General features: G+C 43.8%; 1 protein-coding gene and 1 pseudogene across 4 annotated transcripts in view; one reads left to right on the top strand and one right to left on the bottom strand.

Moving 5' to 3' along the window:
- LOC126237234 (Ig-like and fibronectin type-III domain-containing protein 1) overlaps positions 1-23,551 on the top strand; it is a 1,152,289-nt gene that overhangs the window by 378,989 nt on the left and 749,749 nt on the right. The window lies entirely within an intron of this gene.
- Positions 10,316-10,433, bottom strand: LOC126238170 (5S ribosomal RNA; annotated as a pseudogene).

The following is a 23,551-nucleotide window of genomic DNA, read 5'->3' as shown; positions in this document are numbered from 1 at the left end:
CCTCTGTGCTCTTTAATAACCAAATTCCTTGTTAATATTCAGCAGCCGATAACCACAGCTGAGTGCTCGAGCCCAACTGGCCGTCAGGCGGAGCTCCGTTGATCTTGCGAAATTTTCAGTAATATTGCTGTAATCCAGATCCGGAAATGTAGTGAAAATTAAGAAAGCCTGCTCTTTCTAGCTGCATTTCATCTTCGCGACAGTGATGGCGTCTTTAAAACGCTGCATATTTGTTCTGTGTGTACAAGATAGTCTAAGCTATGGGTAGCTTACTGGCAAATTAAAACTGTGTGCCGGACCGGTACTCGAACATGAGACCATGGCCTTTCGCGTGCAAGGGCTCTACCGTCGGAGCTACCCAAGCACAACTAACGACCCGATCTGAAAGTTTTACTTTCGCCAGTACCTCATCTCCCACCTTCCCAACTTTTCGCAGGTTCTCCCTCTATTCAACAGCTTTCGATTGCCGTTGAAAAGAATGTCCTTCGGTTTAAAACCAAAATTCAGTGTCTCGATTGGTATAAAAACACACGTGATTTTCTCTCAAACTGCAATCTGCTTACAATCATCATTTATGAAATAAAAAGGGTGTAAGCTGAAGACGACTGCACAAAAACTACAAAACACACACAGAAAAATAAGTAATATTAATAGGCAGATCACGTCTGTAATTTCCAAATCTTAATATGCGCCGAGTTCACTACTTGGAGGGTACTCGTGTCAAAACATGTAAATATGCAACGAAGTGACAAGAATCATGGGATACCTCCGAAAGCGTAAAAATGCTCAAATGTATGTGAAATCTTATGGGAATTAACTGCTAAGGTCATCAGTCCCTAAGCTTACACACTACTTAACCTAAATTATCCTAAGGACAAACACACACACCCATGCCCGAGGGAGGACTCGAACCTCCGCCGTGACCAGCCGCACAGTCCATGACTGCAACGCCTTAGACCGCTCGGCCAAAAGCATAAACTGGCGGCATTGGGAACGGTTACGCCACGAGAAACTACTAAAGCATTTTTCCAAATGTGTGGATATCTTCATCACATAACAAGTAATAAACGTAAAAATTGCATTACATTTGGAACTGATGTCAGTCATCAGCACTATGTGGTGTGACGTCTCTCCCAAGTGTACGAATACACCTGTATTCTTTGTGGTATGGAAGCCGCCAAATTATACTTGATGAATTCCTTTTCCATACCTGAAGCAGATTCTGCCTCAGTTAACGAAAACTGATGAATAGAGGTTTCTCTGTAAGTACATTGAGGTGCCAAAAGTCATGGAATACCTGCTAATATCGTGGCGTAGTGCAACAACTCGACAACTCATGTACTCTACACATCGTTGGAAGTCCACTGAGACATGTTCTCTCTATAGCCGACCGTAATTGCGAACATGTTGCCGGTGCAGGATTTTGTGCGCGGATTGACAAAATGGTTCAAATGACTCGGAGTACTATCGGACTTATCATCTATGGTCATCAGTCCCCTAGAACTTAGAACTACTTAAACCTAACTAACCTAAGGACATCACACAACACCCAGTCATCACGAGGCAGAGAAAATCCCTGACCCCGCCGGGAATCGAACCCGGGAGCGCGGATTGACCTCTCGACTACGCCCCCTAAATATTCTATGTGATTCATGTCGGTTGATCTCGGTGGCCAAATCATTCCCTCGAATTGTTCAGAATATTCTTCAAACCAATCCAGAACAATTGTGGCCCGGTGATATGGCACATTGTCACTTATAAAAAAATCCATAAATTCCATGAATGGCTGGAAATGGTCTACAAGTCACCGAAAATAATCATTTCAAGTCAATGATCGGTTCAGTCGGACCATTCCTTGTAAACACACACCATACCACTATGCAGCCACTACCTACTTGCACAGTGCCTTGGTGGCAAGTTGAGTCCATGGCTCCGCGGAGCCTGCACCACACTCGACCCATACCATCAGCTCTAACCAGCTGAAACCGGAACTCATTTGACCATGCCACAGTTTTCCAGCGCCTTGGACCACCGATATTGTCACGAGCACAGGAAAGGCGCTGCAGGCGATGTGGTGCTTTTAGCAAAGGCGCTCGCGTGGGTCGTCTTCTGTCATAGCCCATTAATGCCAGATTTGGGCACGGTGTGTTAAATATGTTTGTCTTAGGTTCCACATTGATTTCTTCCGTTATTTCACGTAGTGTTATTTGTCTGTTAGCACCAATAACTCTATACAAACGCCGCTGCTCTCGGTCTTTAAGTGAACGCCGTCAGCCACTACGTTGTCCGTAGTGAGAGAAAATGCCTGAAATTTGGTATTCTCAGCACACTCTTGATACTGGGATCTAGAAATATTGAATTCCCTACCGATTTCCGAAATGGTATGACCAATGAGTCTAGCTCCAACTACCATTCCGCGTTTAAAGTCTTCTAACAGCCGTCGTGCGGCCATAATTATGTCACAAACCTTTTCAGATGTATCATCTGAGCACAACTGACAGCTCCACTAATTCAGTGTCCTTTTATACCTTATGCGCGCAATACTATCGCCAGGTGTACCTGATAATATAGCTTTCCACTCTGTATTGCCACATCGAAATATTTCGCGCGCCGGCCGGCGTGGCCGGCTGCAGTGGGCGAGCGGTACTAGGCGCTACAGTCTGGAACCGTGCGACCGCTACGGTCGCAGGTTCGAATCCTAGCTCGGGCATGGATGTGTGTGATGTCCTTAGGTTAGTTTGGTTTAAGTAGTTCTAAGTTCTAGGGGACTGATGACCTCAGAAGTTAAGTCCCATAGTGCTCAGAGCCATTTGATTTTTATTTCGCGCTTGCAAATAGGCAACCCAATGAAAGGATTTCCAAAGGGGGCTGCTGTCGTCCTTCCCGGGAAGTACAAGGAGCAACTTGAATGAACCATCTGAATTGACTTGTGCGTGCACCACAGTATCCTATTGAGCACCTGTAATATGAGGTGGAACGTGTAGAGATGCTCTAGCAACTGATATGTGTCTATTGTCTGTACTTCTTGTGGTTTCTCTGCAGTCGTCTCCTGTAAACCCGGAGATATGAACAACCCTGTATATAAATTAGTCTTCTCTGCAACGATGTCGACAATGACACTGTCATGAGTATCTACTATGTTCCGCTTCAGTTCTACATTTCCTGGCAAAGTGTATGTAGCGATGAGCAGAGAGCTGCAAACACGAAGCGCAGTTGACTTGCCTTGGCACGGCGCGCGGCTCACGTCCCGAGCGATCCCTGGTAATCCCGGGGGCAGAGCTGCCGCCCCCCCCCCCCCCCAGCGCCGGCAGGCGTGTACCCGCGACGCGACACGCCCCCGGGGCTCCTTGTTTGAGTTGGCGGTCCTTCCTTCCCCAGGCTCCGCCGCGGTTCGGTTCGCGCGCCCCCACTGTCTGACGTCACGCTCTCGACACGCCAGCCGCGCACTCGGCCCGTGACCCAGCGCAGCTCTTTACTCCCGCACGGCTAATTGCGTTAATTAGCTGCGTACCGCCCTGCTGACGCACTGCGGCTGAGCAGGCCATTGAATCGGCGCGAAAGGGAGTTACGCGTAACTCACGTTTGGTATCACTACTGTGTGCGAGTACGCTTTGTTGCAGCATGGGTCAAAAGAGGCAATATGCCTGCCCGCAAGAGGGCAGCCGAAAACTGCGGGCTCCTTACTGTAAACACTATAAGGTCTGCACAAGGCTTTCAGCGCAACCTCCAAACCGGAAGGAATAGAATACTCTGCAGTGAAATATAAGACGTTAAGGAAGTTGTTGACAGATTACACCGTGCCTTGCCCGCAACTTCTCCTTTCACGATCAATCCTAAAATCGTCTGAACTAATCAGGCATGTCTTGAAGATCGTGCTGGGACACAGCTCGGACATTACAGCGTCGCAAATAGAAAAAAAGTTGTCTCCGGGAACCAAATAGTTTATAGACGACGCTGTTTTACACAGAAAAGATATTTATTTATTTATTTTTAGTCAACAGTGTTCTGACTGGTTTGATGTCCGCCCCAGTTCCTCTCCTGCGCCAGTCTTCCCATCTCAAGGTAGCACTTGCAAAAACGTCCTCAATTATTTGCTGGACGCATTCCAATCCCTCTACAGCTTCCTCTAGTACCATGGAAGTTATTCCCTGATGTTTTCACAGATGTCCTATCATCCTCTCCTTCTTTTCAGTGTTTTTCACGTGTTCCTTTGCTCGCCGATTCTGCTGGAAACCTCCCCATTCCTTACCTTATCAGTCCATTTAATTTTCAGCTTTTTTTTCTGTAGCACCACCTCTCAAATGATTCGATTCTCTAATGTTCCAGTTTTCCAACAGTCCTCGTCTCAGTACATTACAATGCTGTCCATACTCCTGACGTAACTTCTCCGAAATTTCTAACTCAGGTTAAAGCCTATATTTGTTACTAGTAGACTTTTCTTGCCCAGGGAAGTCCTCTTTGCCTGTGATGATTTGCTTTTTATGTCTTCCTTGCTCCGTCCGTCATGAATTAATTTGCAGCTCAGGTATCAGAATTCCTTACCTTTGTCTAATTCGTGATCCCCAATTCTGATGTTAAGTTTCTCGCTGTTCTCAGTTCTGATAAGTCTCATTACTTTCGTCTTTCTCAGAATAACTATCAGACCATATTCTGTACTCATTAGACGGTTTATTCTCGACTTTCACTGAGGATAGCAGTGCCATCAGCGAATATCATCGTTGATATCCTCCGCCTTGAAATTTAATACCACTCTTGAGACTATCTTTTATTTTCATCATTGCTTCTTCGATGTATAGATCGAAATGTAGGCGTGAAAGACTACAGTTCGGTCCATAACAAAGAGAAAGAATCCAATAGTATTTGGTTACAGAATAAGTGGCGAACATCTTTATCGAGTCACACCGTGTAAGAATTTAGAAGTAAGAAGCGACAAGAAAGGGACAGCCACATGAAATTAATGCTGTGGAAGGCAAGTAGAAAATACATTTTTGTTGCGAGGGTGATGGGAGCATAGAATGAATCTATAACGGAAATCGCGTCCAAGACGCTAGTGCGACCATTTCTAGAACATTGTTCCTGTCTTTGGAGTCGTTATTACATAATCATGACGGCGGGCATAGAAAGAATTCAGACACGCGCTGCTAATATCGTAACGTAATTTCTCAGGGAACTTAAGTAGGAGTCTTTAGGACAATAAAGATAACGACTTCTCGTAAAAGTCCGATGGCTAAGTTTAGAGAACCGTTATTCGAGGTAGAACGCTTAGCATCTTTAGCGCATCCACCATATATCGTGTTAGTATTAGAGGCAGTTCGCCGTTGTATTGGTCTGTGTTTTGAAATTATGTGTAGGGTCTAACAGGTGTAACTACAGATATTTTTATACGTCTCTGTATGTTCATCTTTATACAGATGTTTGTGAGACCTCGGCTGTTCTGTACAGAACGCCAAGTCAAAACACATTTCAGCTGTCTAAATTTCCAAATTGTTATTTCATTGACCATTTAGTTTCGGCGATGTATTATGCCATCTTCAGGCCCCATGACGGTTCTTTAGGATGATTCCCACCTCTGGTCCAGTCAAAATAGCGGCCAGCATTCAATGACTGGCACCCGTAGATTTTTGAGGCAGCGATCAGTGACGGATGTCTCAAAAATCTACAGTCATTGAATGCTCACCGCTGTTTTGACTGGACCAAAGATGACAATCATGGTGCATGTCCTTAGGAATGCCTGAAGATTGGGTAATATATCGCCGAAACGTGTTGCGCAATAAAATAACAATTTGGAAATTTAGAGTGCTGAAGGGTATTTTGATTTGACGTTATCTACTTTTATATGTGGTTCCTTAATATGAATGTACCACATCAGTGAGTCGGTTGTTTTTTCTCTGTACGGAAACAGTCTTCCCACAGACATAATAAATTTTACGAACTAATGTTTTCTGCACGATCGTGCAACACTAAGTGGCCTACAACTCTCAGTACAGACTATACCCGTTTTGCGTCCACGAATTCAAATTTCAACACACGACCTGCTGCCCAGAGGAAAATAAGTATTAATGGCTTGCTCTTGCCTCATATACTTGGAGGTACTACCCAACCTAAAAACATACGATGTGCAATAATATTATTACTCTGCAACACCAACAGAAATATCTCCACTTATACCCTACATAAACTATAGAAATGAGTACCTTTTACTTCATTGTCTTGTCGTGTTGTACTAAGTAAAGGAGTATACAATCCGAGCAGCGATGGGTATTAAATACGAAATTGAGGGATGGTGGTGGTCGTGTTGGTGGCGATGGTGTTGGTGTTTCGCGGAGGTGGCGGTCGTGGATCGGCGACGGGGTGAGCGGGAGATGCAAATCTATGTTTGACCTTGGTGACTGTTACACTTGTTACGCCACTGGTGGTAGTTTAAAAGGCCAGCAGAAGGATGTCCATGCACGATTACACGCGTACGATGCAACTGCACATCTGTAATGTACTTCCGTACACTAGCTCCAATGCAGATCTTGTAAGGGGAACAAACCGAGAGTACGAGCGCCTTTTCTTCCCCATCGGGATGCGCGTGCTTTACTTGAGTAGCCACGTAAGGGAAGCAGCTGCCAAACGTCAGGCACGTTCCAAAGTGGCACACTCGCCCTACCCACGCGGCCCTTCTGCAGACAGTGAGGCAGTGCCAGCTGGTGCTGATGAGAGGAACAGAAAACTCGGGCAGTCCTCTTGGGAGCACCAGCTTGCGCCGGAGCGCTCGACCGGCCGGCCGGACGGACAGTCGCCTGTCATCCGTAATTAAAAATGTTTCGCCGGCGGTGGAGCGCAATTTAATTAATTCGTGACCCGGAGGGAGCGACTATACTCGTTTGCAGCAGGTGATGAAAGGAAAAAAGAGAGAGAGAGAGAGAGAGAGCCCTAAGTAGCGGTTCGCCGAGCTACAATCTGTTCCCCGTGCAATTTGGCTAGCAGATGATTATTGAGTCAGTCAGTGTTACGCCTCTCTGCAGTTTTTTTTCGGGTTACTTTCACTGCTGGCTATTCAAAGAAGTAAGACCATACAAGAGCAAGATGTATGAGACAGGGGACAATCCCTCAGACTTCAAGAAGAATATAATATTTCCAATCCCAAAGAAAGCAGGTGTTGACAGATGTGAAAATTACCGAACTATCAGTTTAATAAGTCACAGCTGCAAAGTACTAACGCGAATTCTTTACAGACGAATGGGAAAACTGGCAGAAGCCGACCTCGGGGAAAATCAGTTTGGATTTCGTAGAAATGTTGGAACACGTGAGGCAATACTGACCCTACGACTTATCTGAGAAGAAAGATTAAGGAAAGGCAAACCTACGTTTCTAGTATTTGTAGACTTAGAGAAAGCTTTTGACAATGTTGACTGGAATATTCTCTTTCAAATTCTGAAGGTGGCAGGGATGAAATACAGGGAGCGAAAGGCTATTCACAATTTGTACAGAAATCAGACGGCAGCTATAAGAGTCGAGGGACATGAAAGGGGAGCAGTGGTCGGGAAGGGAGTGAGACAGGGTTTTAGCCTCTCCCCGATGCTATTCAATCTGTATATTGAACAAACAGTAAAGGAAACAAAAGAAAAGTTCGGAGTAGGCATTAAAATCCATGGAGAAGAAATAAAAACCTTGAGGTTCGCCGATGACATTGTAATTCTGTCAGAGACAGCAAAGGACTTGCAAGAGCAGTTGAACGGAATGGACAGTGTCTTGAAAGGAGGGTATGAGATGAACACCAACAAAAGCAAGACGAGGATAATGGAATGTAGTCGAATTATGTCGAGTGATGCTGAGGGAATTAGATTAGAAAATGAGACACTTAAAGTAGTAAAGGAGATTTGCTATTTGGGGAGCAAATTAACTTATGATGGTCGAAGTAGAGAGGATATAAAATGTAGACTGGCAATGGCAAGGATAGCGTTTCTCAAGAAGAGAAATTTGTTAACATCGAGTATTGATTTAAGTGTCAGGAAGTCGTTTCTGAAAGTATTTGTATGGAGTGTAGCCATGTATGGAAGTGAAACATGGACGATAAATAGTTTGGACAGGAAGAGAATAGAAGCTTTCGAAATGTGGTGCTACAGAAGAATGCTGAATATTAGATGGGTAGATCACATAACTAATGAGGAGGTATTGAATAGAATTGGGGAGAAGAGGAGTTTGTGGCACAACTTGACTAGAAGAAAGGATCGGTTGGTAGGACATGTTCTGAGGCATCAAGGGATCACCAATTTAGTACTGGAGGGCACTGAGGAGGGTAAAAGTCTTAGAGGGAGACCAAGAGATGAATACACTAAACAGTTTCAGAAGGATGTAGGCTGCAGTAGGTACTGTGAGATGAAGAAGTTTGCACAGGATAGAGTAGCATGGAGAGCTGCATCAAACCAGTCTTAGGACTGAAGACAACAACAACAACAACAACAACAAGACCATACAGGCGGTATGCAAAAGACATCATATTGGCGTGAAGTACACGACATGCTTTGACATAAAAGTGGTTAGCATTTCAGCACAATCACATGTACTACAACGGAGTAATGCAATCTGAATTTCGTATATAAGGAAAGATTACGCAGAGGCTCTCTCATTCAAGAATCGCATTTGAATGTTGGCTGTTTATGAGAAGAACGTGTTATCCCTGTTGGAAGGAAGGGAGGACGAAAGATTAAGATTTAACGTCCCGGCGACAATGAGGTCATTAGAGACGCAACACAAGCTCGGATTGTTTCATCGATGGGGAAGGAAATTGGGTGTACCCTCAAAAAGTAACCATCTTGGCTTTTGTCTGGAGCGATTTAGGGAGTTCACAGAAGACTGGTTTGCCGGATGCTCATCTGAACCGTCGTCCTTCCGAATCAGTCCAGTGTGATAACTGTTGGGCCATCTTGCTCGTTCCTCGTGTAAGGAGAAACGCCTACCAACAAATGTCTGATTTTGTCAACGATAGATCATGTCACATCGAGATACTGTTTTTTTTCTTTTTTCGTGATATTGACGCTCGCTTTACCCAACACCGTGCAGTATCTAAACTGTGTCGTTGAACAGAGGGTGCCTAAATGATGCTAGGATCATTGCCGTTGTGGTCTGCAGTCCGAAGACTGGTTCGATGGAGCGCTCCATGCAACTCTATCCTGTGCACGCCTCTTCATCTACGAAAAACTACTGCAACCTACATCGTTTTGAATCTGCTTATTGTATACATGTCTGGTCTCCCTCAAAATTTTTTACCCTCTGGACTTCCTTCGATAATAAACTGATGAGTCCTTGATATCAACAGAGCCCATCTCCTAGTCAGGTTGTGCCACGAATTTCTTTTCTCCTCTGCTGTATTCAGTAACTCCTCATTAGTTATGCAATCTACCCACCTAATCTTCAGCGGTCTTCCGTAGCGCCACAGTTACAAATCTTTCATTCTCTTCGTTTTAATCTACAGTTCATAAACAATAAATTATGGCCAGAGTACACATATGCTCCTGCAAAATTTTTTCGTTTTAAAATTTGGTTCTTAAAACTCTGTCTTAACATTATATAATCAATGTGACACCTTCCGATGTCTCTAGATCTCTAACAAGTGTTAGCGATTGTTAAATTATGCTCGGTGCAAAATTCTGCCAGGCGACTGCCTCTTTCCATCCTTTCCCCCAGTCCATATTCACCTACTATTTTTCCTTGTCTTCCTTTTCCTACTCATACCCTTATCACAGTTAAATTTTCGTATACCAGAACTATCTGAAAAATTTCTCTTATCTAATCATACAATTCTTCAATCTATTCATTGCCTGCGGAGATAGTTGGCCTATCAACTTGTACTGTTATGGTGAGTGTCGTCTTCGCGACTATCTTGGCTACAATAAAGCGTTCGCTATGCTGTTCGTAGTAGTTTACCCGCATTCTTATTTTCTTATTCATTTTTAAACCTCGTCTTGCATTACCCCTATTTTATTTTTTATTTATAACCCTGCATTCACCTGACGAGAAGTGCTATTCCTCCTGCCACTGAGCTTTACTAATCCCCACTACATCTAAACTTAACCGATCAAATTTCCATTTTTGAATTTTCTAAACTGCTAGCCCAAATAACTCCTCCCGAACACGCCATGAAGGCCCAAAGGTACCGACCGGCCGCTGTGCCATCCTCAGACCACAGTCGTCACTGGGTGCGTATGTGGAGGGGCATGTGGTCAGCACACCTCTCTGCCGGCGGTATGCCAGTTTCCGAGACCGGAGCCGCTACTTCTCAATCAAGTAGCTCCTTAGTTTGCCTCACAAAGGCCGAGTGCACCCCGCTTGTCAACAGCGCTCGGCAGACCGGATGGTCACCCATCCAAGTGCTAGCCCAGCCCGACAGCGCTTAACCTCGGTGATCTGACGGGAACCGGTGTTACCACTGCGACAAGGCCGTTGGTTCAACCCAATTAAGGGATCTAAGATTTAAAGGGATCTAACATTCCAAGCTCCGATCCGTAGAACGCCAGTTTTATTTCTACCGATGACAACATCCTCCTGAGTACTTCCCGCCCGGATATCTGAAAGGGAAAGTATTTTACCTCTTGAATTTTTTACCCAGGAGGTTGCCATCATCATTTAACCATAGGGTGGAGCTACATGCCCTCGGGAAAAATTTCGGTTGTAGTTTCCCCATTTCTTTCATCCGTTCGCAATATCAGCTCAACAAGTCCGTTCTGGTTGATGTTCTAAGGCCAGATCAGTCAATTATCCAGACTGATGCGCCAGCAACTACTGAAATGGCTGCTGCCCCTCTTCGGTAACCACACGTCGGTCTAGGCTCATAACCACTTGAAAATGTCCGGTTGTGGTGTCAGATAATAATTTGTTTCCAAGTAATTAATACATTTGCAGATGGGCTGAACCATCACGTTCAACATGCTGCGAAAAAAAGACTAAAGAAGTCGTCTGCATCTGTCTGACGCAACTGCAACATCCCTGCTGCTACTGTCTGTGGCACCCAGCTAGCGGCAACCCTTGTCATATTGAAAATGCCCCTGCGACGTGTTGTAAACTGATCCATGACTGACTTTCACTTTTTCTTCTAGTGATTCGACAGTGATACTATACGTCCACATGCGATTCCCAGTTCTTCACAGACAGAGGGTCCGCCGTTTCTCTCGTCGTGATTCAGATTTTGTTGACCACACTCGAAGTGTGTCTAAACGCTATGTCGTATGATGATGTATTGACGCCGTATGCTTCGACAAACTCAACATGCGGTGTTGCGGCACTTTTTCTGCTTCAAATGCAGAAAAGGAATTACTTCACGATACTCCACTGTGACAACTTGATCCGCCAGGGTAGCCGAGAGCGCTAACGCGCTGATTCCTGGACTCGGTTAGGCCCGCCGGCCCCGGATCGAATCCGCTCGGCGGAATAACGACGAGGGCCGGTGTGCCGGCCAGCTTGGGTGTGGTTTTAGGCGGTTTTCCACATCCCGCTAGGTGAATACCGGGCTGGTCCCCACGTTCCGCCTCAGTTACACGAATCGCAGACATCTGAAACCCGTCCGCACTATTCCACTACATGCAGACAGTTGGAGTACACTGATTCCGTCCTGGGGGTACGGGATGGCGGCAGCAAGAGCATCTGCCCGTCCCTAAAACTAACACTGCCAAATCCGTTGTAACCACGCCGACCCTGCGATCGCTGTGGAACTATGGCGTAAGCGAAAGAAAGAAAGAAATAACTCCACTGTGACAACTTGCTTTGGTTTCTATAGCGGCATGCTGCTGTGGTACAGTTTTGAGTATCTACCACGATTACAGTCATGTACCTGCCAACAAATAATTAATTACATATCCCCTCGTGTGGTCTGTGTCTTTAAAATTTCTGTAATGCTTTGGTTGGAATGCGCGGGAACAGCATGTTACTCCCAGCCAAGAACGCACGCGCGTCGTACAGTGCTGGATATCATCGTCAGGGCCGACCACTTCACACCAGCGGTACACGCTGTTCGGCCCTGGAAAAGTGATTTACGAGCGCCTTAACGCGCAGATAAACGGCGTTAAACCGCCGTGAACAAGCTTGTTTCGGCGCCTGCGCCTGGTCCCCGGCTGATAACGGCCGGTTACGACCGTCTGCCGGCGACGCCGGGCCGTCTTCAGGAGCGCTTAACGCCGCCATTATGTAAAGCGGGACGCCGGGGGACCAGGTGGCGACGCTCGCAGGGGCCGGAGGCGAGCGCACAACAGGTACTTGCCGGGGGATGCCCACATTCCCTTTGTTACACTGTTCCCCGATATGGGGCTACCGTGAATTGACTCCTGAACAACTGCATTCCTTTCGAGACCTTAACTTTTCCCGGCGAATCGAATGTTCAAATAACTTACGGGTTTGCTGCCGGGTGACGTCGTCGAACACCGCCGATATTTCGACAGGAGCAGACCCTGCCATTCTCAAGGCACAAATGCAAGGAAGAAAAAATGTGCAAGCAAATTTAATACCTCGGTTCACAGAGGAGAAACAAGGAAGACACCACACACAGAACACAACCAAAGATAACCAACATCAGAAATATGGCAATGAACATAAGCGTCAGACACGCTTACAACAGCCGAGCAAATCCGCTATTGCAGAACATTGCCTTGACACCGGTCATGCTATGGAATACAACAACACGGAGATTATGGCTTGCACTTCCAGCTATTGGGATAGTGTTATTAAGGAAGCTGTTGAAATCAGACTATCAAGCAACATTATTAACAGAGATGGTGGATTTTGTTTAAATGCTGCTTGGAATCCGGCTCTGTCTCTCATCAAAAAACAGAGTGACAGAATCAGTGCTACCTCACCTGTTGATTAATAGTAACTATCGATATTTCTGATGTTGGTTATCTTTGGTTGTGTTGACACTTGTTCTGTGTGGTGTCTCCCTTGTTTCTCCTCTGTGAACCGAGGTATTAAATTTGCTTGCACATTTTTTCTTCCTTGCATTTGTGCCTTGAAAATGGCAGGGTGTGCTCCTGTCGAAATATTGGCGGTGTTCGACGACGTCACCCGGCAGCAAACCCGTAAGTTATTTGAACTTGTGTATTCCTTTCTCTTGCTCCTGCGTGGCACACAGTTTCTGTATTGTTGATTCATCTTCCACGCTGCCTGCTGACATATGATGCACTACAATACGGAAATGACGTAAGACAGGTCAAATAAGAGTTCTAAGGTCACCGATTTTCTTCCTCAGGACACTCGTTCGAGATATACTTGAGTATTGCTCATCGGTGTGGGATCCGTACCAGGTCGGGTTGACAGAGGAGGTAGAGAAAATCCAAAGAAGAGCGGCGCGTTTCGTCACAGGGTTATTTGGTAAGCGTGATAGCGTTACGGAGATGTTTATCAAACTCAAGTGGCCGACTCTGCAAGAGAGGCGCTCTGCATCGCGGTACAGCTTGCTGTCCAGGTTTCGAGAGGGTGCGTTTCTGGATGAGGTATCGAATATATTGCTTCCCCCTACGTATACCTTCCGAGGAGACCACGAGGCCGGCCGGTGTGGCCGTGCAGTTCTAGGCGCTTCAGTTTGGAACCGCGTGACCGCTACGGTCGCAGGTTCGAATCCTGCCTCGGGCATGGATGTGTGTGATGTCCTTAGGTTAGTTAGGTTTAAGTAGTTCTAAGTTCTAGGGGACTGATGACCACAGATGTTAAGTCCCATAGTGCTCAGAGCCATTTTTAAATTTTTTTTATTTTATTATTATTATTATTATTTTATTTATTTATTTATTTATTTTTTATTTTGAGATCACTAGTGTAAAATTAGAGAGACTCGAGCGCGCACGGAGGCTTTCCGGCAGTCGTTCTTCCCGCGAACCATACGCGACTGGAACAGGAAAGGGAGGTAATGACAGTGGCACGTAAAGTGCCCTCCGCCACACACCGTTGGGTGGCTTGCGGAGTATAAATGTAGATGTAGATGTAGATGTAGAACAGATAGAAACATGGTGTCTGGCGTAAAATACGCTGGCGCTCTGTGAATACGTGACACAAATGGTTCAAATGGCTCTGAGCACTATGGGACTCAACTGCTGTGGTCATAAGTCCCCTAGAACTTAGAACTACTTAAACCTAACTAACCTAAGGACATCACACACATCCATGCCCGAGGCAGGATTCGAACCCGCGACCGTAGCGGTCGTGCGGTTCCAGACTGTAGCGCCTTTAACCGCTCGGCCACTCCGGCCGGCCAATACGTGATACAGTCTGCACCATTGTGTCAACAGTCTTCTGATTGGTTTGGTGCGGCCGATCATGAATTTCTGGTATCAAAACACTCCTCCATATCACCGTTGCCGGTAGTTTTCCTTGTGCCATACATTACGAGGAAAGGAATATATGGTAAACACTAACAAGAAGAAGCGACAGGATGGTAGGACATCTGTTAAGACATCCAGGAATAACTTCCATGGTACCAGAAGTAGTAGTAGAGGGTAAAAACTGTAGAGGAAGACAGAGGTTGGAATTCCTTCAGCAAATAACGAAGGATGTAGGTTGTAAGTGCTACTCTGAGGTGAAGAGTCTGGCATACAAATAAATTATTCCACGGCAACCAGCCAAACTCTTCTTTAATTCTCCGTCCGTGTTGAACATTTTTAATTATATTCATGTTTGAATCGTTCTGCGCTGTTCGAGATTGGAATAATAGAGAATTATTGTGAAAGTGGTTCGATGAACCCTCTGCCAGGCACTTAAGGGTGAATTGTAGAGTATCCATATAACGTAGATGTAGATGTGGTAACAAAACGTAACTATCGAACAATCAGAAGCCTTCTGTGGACTGTATGAGGCCACCAAAGCACCAGTCTCTCGGTAACGATGGTGGTAATCGTCGGAAGCATGAAGTTTTACCCAGAACTGTAGCGGCAAGACGTCCGATAATATTTTTTATGATAGCGTCTTCGCAAAAAACACCGTCCTCACAGCAACAGCCAGTGCGATGAATTTATGTAATTCAAGACATTCATCATGGCTGTGGATCTCACTCCAACTAAATTATTCAAAACTATCTCTGCCACGTACCAGCTGGTCAGACGACTTGGCCACGCGAGAAGAGACGTTTCGGCGGATCACCAATTGACTGTAATAGGAAGAGCCCCCGTAATTGGCATTGCCGTGGGATGTGCGCACGCAATACTGTGTGATGACCTGATAATGCGCACGTGGCAGGTGATATATTAACAGGTGATGGCGTGATGAGACTTAATTTTCAGCATTTATGACAACATATGAGACAAGGATGTCGCTTTTCAAACCTAAACAGAAACAACAGTGAACTCATTGAAAGAACACTGTTTCAGCGGCACCAAAAAACCTTAGGGTAGGTTTAGTGGCCAGCGATGGTGTAATCCTTACGTATTGTGCTCCAAAGGCCTCCACGGTGACAGGTGAGAGCTATCAAACTGTTTTTTTGAAGAACAATCCGCTTCTAGCATAGCATGGAGAACGGCCAGAATGCCGTCCTTGTGCTCTTTCATCATGGAAATGAACTAGCCAATGTGGCGAACGTGATGCAGAAGTTTCTTCATAAAAAAACTTTGAAGAAGTTTCTCATGCTTCTTAATAGCTCACATGACCTGGCTACTTGAGATTTTGGGCTTTTACCAACTACTAAACATCCTGCAGTCACGCCGCTATTTCATCGGCGATTTTGCAGTAGTCAAAATGGATTCCTAAAGAAGTTTTGGCAGCGGCAATATCGTAGGCGTTATTAAGAGTGTACGCCTGCAGGGAGATTCCGTTGAGATAGGAGAGAAGATTCAAATTATTTGTGTATTTTGTAAAGAAGAAAACTGAAGGCCTTGTAATAAAGATGAACTATCGATGTGAAGCAAGAATCGGAAACTCATCGTCTGAGATACACTTTGAAAGAGAGTTGTCGGATGTCCCAGATCTGCAGCGCCGTACTTGTTCTCTCAAAACTGTGCAACCGATATCTTTTCATGTATAACGTTTCTAGATAAACCTTCAAGTACGAATCGAACGACAAAATGTTTATTGTCTGGAATCTGTTTCAAGCTAGATGAAATCAACATCAAAATTTCAAGTGGGCGATGCTACAAACTCAGTCTCGTTAAATTGAGTTCTGGAAGTTGGTCTAGCTAAAAAGGGTTTAGGTACATTTCCCTGATTCGATGATTAATACTTGTTATTAAAAATTATTCCTTGTTGTGTCACGTTCGGTGCATTTTAAGGAAAGAAACTATAATACGTTAATGAAGTTACGAAGAAAAACATTTTCTTTCACTTTGAAATTTAGGCATGCAACAGTTACCCCACCCCTGCTTCTTTAAATATCGAATTCCCTTGTATAAAAGTTTATAAGAGGTTTGAAATTATTTTTCAAATTTGTTGGAAGTCCCTAGGTGCTCTCATTATCAAACACTGGACGATTTGCGCTCCTCTTTAAGAAAAAGCTAGTTTTCCATGCGCCTCAATATCTATGACCTCATATCTCCAGGACCATGTGTCAACAGTGACGTAATTTTGCATGAACATTCAATGGTATGTATGAATACTGTCTGCAAACTGTATTCCGAACAGAATTAGTAGTGAAGATGTTATAAATTAAGACCTCATGGCTGGTGCTGAAGATTTACTTACCGTGAGTTGGTGCCAGTGAGAATAATTTTCGAAAATGTTTGAAAACATGTATAAAGCTTTTTGGGAGTTGCTAAGTACTCTCAGTTTCAAATAGTGGATGAATATAATCTCGGTACTTTGTTCGGGTGAGTTATGCTTCCTCAAGACACACACCTATTGTCTGACTTTAATACTTGTCTTGTTGCATTAAATTTTTAAGCTGTTGCCCCTGGAAGCCATACAGTAGGCAACCTGTAACAAGTATTGCACACCGTGCACGGTTGTAGCTGTTTAGTTTTATAGATCGTTTTAAATCGCTTAACTACGAGAAAGTTAAGTATTTCTACAAATCAATACGTTTGCTTGCAGTTTTTTGTATTCGCTACTCTACTTGTTAGTCAAGGTACTTTCACCACGTTATAAGCGCCTTCGTGCCTCGTCGTCAGGACCTTTTCGATAGCGCAAAGTATTTCTGCAGGGATAAAGTCGATATGTTTCCCGAAGTTGTTTTTCGTTGCATCTCTCGTTGATATCATGTATCTTTGATGTGTCTCTCGAAATATTTATCAAGTGTTGGCCCCTCTTCAAACAAATCGATCAGGATTTTTAAAATATTTAAGGCAATCTCGCCCACCTACGAAAGCTGCGCCGGTGTGCCGTGGCGGAAACAAGTAAACGTGACCTATTGGAAATATTTCCAAAAATAAGAAATATGTCCAATTTAAAAGTTATCATTATTAAGTTCAAATGTCAAGCAGTACTTTTGGCGGAAATAGGTCGTAAAAGGCGCAAAAAGTCTACTTGTACAAAATTTATCGAGGACATAAAAAGAAAGATTATTCTTACGTGATAAAAATGTGACAGAGCGCCATTTCCTCACTAGGAGTCCATGTACGCTTGGAAGCTAGTGCTGTCGGAGACAGTGTTCAAAGTGTCGTGTGATAAATATTGTTTTAGAGATGTTACTGAAAATGTTGTCCGCTTATATTCACGCATAACTGGCATCTACGTACTAATGATTGTCTAAAACGCTGAAAACGACGAACCGCAAAAAGGGAACAAGCTCTTATGGATTTCTATCGGCATCTCTTACATCGATCGCTTCATCTTCCCTCACAGAAATCCGTGGGAGGTCAGCAGCATCGCTAAACTAACATTTATCGCACAGCAGTTTGAACATCGTCTCTGAACATCACTAATATCAAAACTTTCATGGACCCCTAGCACGAAACAAATACAACAGTGACTTTTTTGTCGCATAAAAAAGTATTTCTTTTCATCTGCTCCCAACAGTCTAAAATTCTGTGTATAGATTTTTTTATAAATTCTATATAAAAAGATCTTTTTCTCACAACAAAGTACTCATATTCTTAACTTCTACATAATTTCGCAAAATTGATCAGCAACAGCAACATATTTTGATGATGTGCCAAATCGGCGTGACACAGCAATAAAGCAGAAAACAAAATTTAAGTTTTGAGAAACGTGTTAGACGATACTAGTTTTCTAGCATCTTTAGTTGACATTCTTAAATGGGTTTTATGTGCGCCATTCCAACATACCAATATCTTTCAGGCAAAGGGAGGTTCCATAACATAATTGTTTGCTAGCTTTCATGTTCCAGTCACTATCAAAGCAAAGAATAACTCTATACCTCACAATACAGACCAGGGAGTTATAAAATTTTAATAGCATTTCGTAAATTTCCTTTCTGCCACTGCTCAGCGTGTATGAACCATAACATGTTCCATTGTGTCTTGGATTCCCTATTATCCTGCAGTTTCGCACTACAGTCATAAAAAACCATACCGTATCGAGTGGAACCATACCTATTACAACACACTGGTGTTCAAACAGCACATGTAAGTTTAACTCCCCCTCCACCTTTTTTTAAATTTTTAATGCATTTTTATGTACGTCAGTTTCGAGGAACATTTTACTACATTCCACTTACAAATAGAATTCAGTTGAGGAGGAATTCGTTCTGATAGGAAGACACATTCTAGCAATGTTGCAGTGAATCATCAGGGCTTGGTCTATCAATGAGGTATATATAAAGTTAGATATTAGGAAGTCTTTTCTGGAGATATTTGGAGCGTATCCCCGTACGGACGTGATACGTGGACAATAAGCAGCTCAGACAAAAATATAAGCTTTCGAATCGTGGTGGTACATAAGACTGGCGAAGATTAGGTGGATAGATCCAGACATTAACATCACGATGAATGTAACTGAGGAAGAAAGAAATTTATGACACGAGCAAAAGAATGGATCGGTTGATAGGAAAAATTGTGAAACATCAAGGAATTATCAGTCTGGTAATGGATGGAAGTGCAGGAATTAAAAATTGCAGTGGGAGATCAATGGATGACTAAAGTGCGCAGGTTCAAATGCATACAAGTTCCAATGGTTATGCAGAGTTGAAGCAGCTTGCGCAAGAGTGTTGCATCAAACTAGTCTTTGGACTGAAGATCACAACAATATCACTTCCTCAGTCTTGGCACACTTCAGGTTATTGACCTCTATAACAGTAACATTAACAGTTTATCGTCTGAAACTAACAATTAATTACACGTAAAAAACATTTTCGTTAATGAAAAATTGAAAATATGAAAAATATTATACACAGGTCATGTACGAAAAACTTAGAGTGTTACACCCACTAAAAGTTTAAGAAGAAAAAAATGTAATTTACACGTACGGGTGTAGCGCTACACCCTAAACACCGCGGTGCACAAGGAAACGGTGAGCTGGCGTTTTCTGTTGCCCCGGTTCCCTGAAGAACGGCAGGAAAGTAGGCAGACGGGGCAGCGGCTATGCTCAACATCAGCATTAATCTGTGCTGCACCACACCTGCGCGGACGCGTCTCCGGTGCAGAGACAAGGAACGAAGATTGGCTGGTGTTCGGGTGCGGAAGTCGCCATTCAGAGAAACGACAAAGAGCAGGAAGCCGTGGGACTTCCGTGTGCGGCGTTCTCAGAGTGGTCTGATGCTTTGGCCCGCCACCACTCTGAAATAAACGACAAAAATGTCGTTCAGTTGACGAGGCTGTGTGCCATGCCGAGAGAAAGCGATGGTATTTCAATTCCACTGAACACTAGCGCACCTGGAAGAACGGCGTGAAAGTCGTACAAGGTACACAGGAGAAGTGTAACATGTAATGGCGGAATTAAAGCTGCGAGGACGGGTCGTGAGTGTTGCTTGGATAGCTTGGCGGTAGAGATATGATGGACGAGAAATACATACAGCAATTATAAGATTATTAACATTATCTCTTCCTTTACAGCATTTTGTTGAAAATATTTGTGGTAAGTTCCTATGGTACCAAACTGCTGAGGTCATCGGTCCCTAGGCTCACACACTACTTAATCTAACTTAAACTAACTTACGCTAAGGACAACACACACACACACACACAACCATTCCCGAGGAAGGACTCGAATTCTTGCCGATTTGGTATGAACATACTGTTTCTCCACAGTGCTTTGGGATTTCTTTTTATAACTGACTCAGCAAGTAGAAGGTAGAAACAGTTATAATGCATCATCTAGTATAACTGCAAAGTGACTGACACAGATAAATTGTTTTATTTGAACTTTTATTGTCAAAACAGTCGCAGTTCCCTTAAAAAAACAGTGCAACGTGAATGATATAACGTTAGAGAATGTGAAACTTCCCCGTCTCCTCTATATTTCTTTTGTTACGCAACCTTCCCTTCTACAATAACCTATGAAACCTTTCCTTAGGATTTCTATCTCTTGCTTAATAATGACAAATGAAATCTTCCCTTTGAAATTAATTCTCTTTCTCAATCTCCGCATGTAAATTTAAATGCTGCTTATTAAAAGTTATTTTTCGATTATTTCGGCGAAACATAGAATGTGTCGTCGTCGTGGCCCTCAGTCGTTATCTGCAATAACCCAAAACTGTTCCTTACCTTTTTTACTGCTACTGGATCGCCATCTGACTGCTACATCGAACTGCGACATGAATATACTTACTCTGTTTTACTATACTCCATTAGCTGCTGGTGGGCTGTCACAATAAGTGGCTTTATTTATTACCAAAGCTGACGTTATTCTTTAATAGCAAAGCTGAAGTTATTCTTTAATTAATTTGACTGACGTTACGTAATTCATAGTTAAACTTTTTCTTGACAACAATAACATTTTGCAAAGTTTTACGTTTTTGGTTTTTAGGATGGATTATAATCAGTAATGCAATATTGCTGGCAAAAATTAATTATATTCTGAATGAAATGATTTTACAAACGGTCAAATGGGTCTTACTTTTTACAGTAATCTTACAACTAGCAATGCGCAAACATACCTTCAGTAGTCTTGAGTTTCTAAAAAAATTAATTCAATAATATTAGTTCCTCTTATGATAACAGTTACCTGATGTCTCTGTACATCCGTTTATAATCTCGTGTAAATCATAGAGAGTGGCTGGTAGGCACACCGCTCCTCTCAACCTCTCGCTTCAGACCTACTCGCTTCACATCTCGCTTACTACTTACTTCCTAAGAACGCTAAAGTGCGGCCTCTCCTGCCGACAATGCTTTCTGGTGCAGACAGTCCCTGCTACCATTACAAAATGTATCAATGCGCGGTCTTTCCCGCTCTTTTCTTAAAATGTATCCATACGCGGTCTCTCCCGCCCTTTTTAAAATTATATCAATTTGCGGTCTCTCTTGTCAACAATACTTTGGTGCAGACATTCCCTGCTACCACAATTATTTCCAACATGACAAATATTAATTATTCCCACTTAATCCTATTAATAAAATGTAAACATCTTTCATAAATTGTGGTTTGACAATAGACAAAAGAAATATACACGTCTTACAAATGGGAGCTTTTGAAGTGTCGAGCTACAGAAGAATGCTGAAGATTATGTGGGTAAATAATGTAACTAATAAGGAGTTGGTGAATAGAATTGGGAGAAAAGAAATTCGTGGCATTACCTGACTTGAAGAAGGGAGCGACTGATAGGCCACACTCTCAGGCATCAAGAGATCACCAATTTAGTATTGGGGGGAAGTGTGGTGCTAAAAATTGTAGAGGGGGGATCAACAGATGAATACAGTAAGCAGATTCAGAAGGACTTAAGTTTCAATAGTTATTCGGAGGCGAAGGGGTTTGCATAGGATTGAATAGTATAGATAACTGCATCAAACCAGTCTCCAGACTTAAGCCATAACAGCAACAACAATCCTCATGTGATGAACACATCCACGTATTTGAATATACAGGGTGATACAAAAAGGTACGGCCAAACTTTCAGGAAACATTCCTCACACACAAGGAAAGAAAATATGTTATGTGGACATGTGTCCGGAAACGCTTACTTTCCATGTTGCAGCACATTTTATTACTTCTCTTCAAATCACATTAATCATGGAATGGAAACACACAGAACGTACCAGCGTGACTTCAAACACTTTGTTACAGGAAATGTTCAAAATGTCCTCCGTTAGCGAGGCTACATGCATCCACCCGTCGCATGGAATCCCTGATGCGCTGGTGCAGCCCTGGAGAATGGCGTATTGTATCACAGGAAACATTCCTCACACACAAGGAAAGAAAATATGTTATGTGGACATGTGTCCGGAAACGCTTACTTTCCATGTTGCAGCACATTTTATTACTTCTCTTCAAATCACATTAATCATGGAATGGAAACACACAGAACGTACCAGCGTGACTTCAAACACTTTGTTACAGGAAATGTTCAAAATGTCCTCCGTTAGCGAGGCTACATGCATCCACCCGTCGCATGGAATCCCTGATGCGCTGGTGCAGCCCTGGAGAATGGCGTATTGTATCACAGCCGTCCACAACACGAGCACGAAGAGTCTCTACATTTGGTACCGGGGTTGCGTAGACAAGAGCTTTCAAATGCACCCATAAATGAAAGTCAAGAGGGTTGAGGTCAGGAGAGCGTGGAGGCCATGGAAATGGTCCGCCTCTACCAATCCACCGGTCACCGAATCTGTTGTTGAGAAGCGTACGAACACTTCGACTGAAATGTGCAGGAGCTCCATCGTGCATGAACCACATGTTGTGTCGTACTTGTAAAGGCACATGATCTAGCAGCATAGGTAGAGTATCCCGTATGAAATCATGATAACGTGCTCCATTGAGCGTAGGTGGAAGAACATGGGGCCCAATCAAGACATCACCAACAATACCTGCCCAAACGTTCACAGAAAATCTGTGTTGATGACGTGATTGCACAATTGCGTGCGGATTCACGTCAGCCCACACATGTTGATTGTGAAAATTTACAATTTGATCACGTTGGAATGAAGCCTCATCCGTAAAGAGAACATTTGCACTGAAATGAGGATTGACACATTGTTGGATGAACCATTCGCAGAAGTGTACCCGTGGAGGCCAATCAGCTGCTGATAGTGCCTGCACACGCTGTACATGGTACGGAAACAACTGGTTCTCCCGTAGCACTCTCCATACAGTGACGTGGTCAACGTTACCTTGTACAGCAGCAACTTCTCTGACGCTGACATTAGGGTTATCGTCAACTGCACAAAGAATTGCCTCGTCCATTGCAGGTGTCCTCGTCGTTCTAGGTCTTCCCCAGTCGCGAGTCATAGGCTGGAATGTTCCGTGCTCCCTAAGACGCCGATCAATTGCTTCGAACGTCTTCCTGTCGGGACACCTTCGTTCTGGAAATCTGTCTCGATACGAACGTACCGCGCCACGACTATTGCCCCGTGCTAATCCATACATCAAATGGGCATCTGCCAACTCCGCATTTGTAAACATTGCACTGACTGCAAAACCACGTTCGTGATGAACACTAACCTGTTGATGCTACGTACTGATGTGCTTGATGCTAGTACTGTAGAGCAATGAGTCGCATGTCAACACAAGCGCCGAAGTCAGCATTACCTTCCTTCAATTGTGCCAACTGGCGGTG

This window comes from Schistocerca nitens, chromosome 2, assembly GCF_023898315.1.
Source record: "Schistocerca nitens isolate TAMUIC-IGC-003100 chromosome 2, iqSchNite1.1, whole genome shotgun sequence".
Lineage (NCBI taxonomy): Eukaryota > Metazoa > Arthropoda > Insecta > Orthoptera > Acrididae > Schistocerca > Schistocerca nitens.
This window is presented reverse-complemented; position numbering and strand designations above follow the sequence as displayed.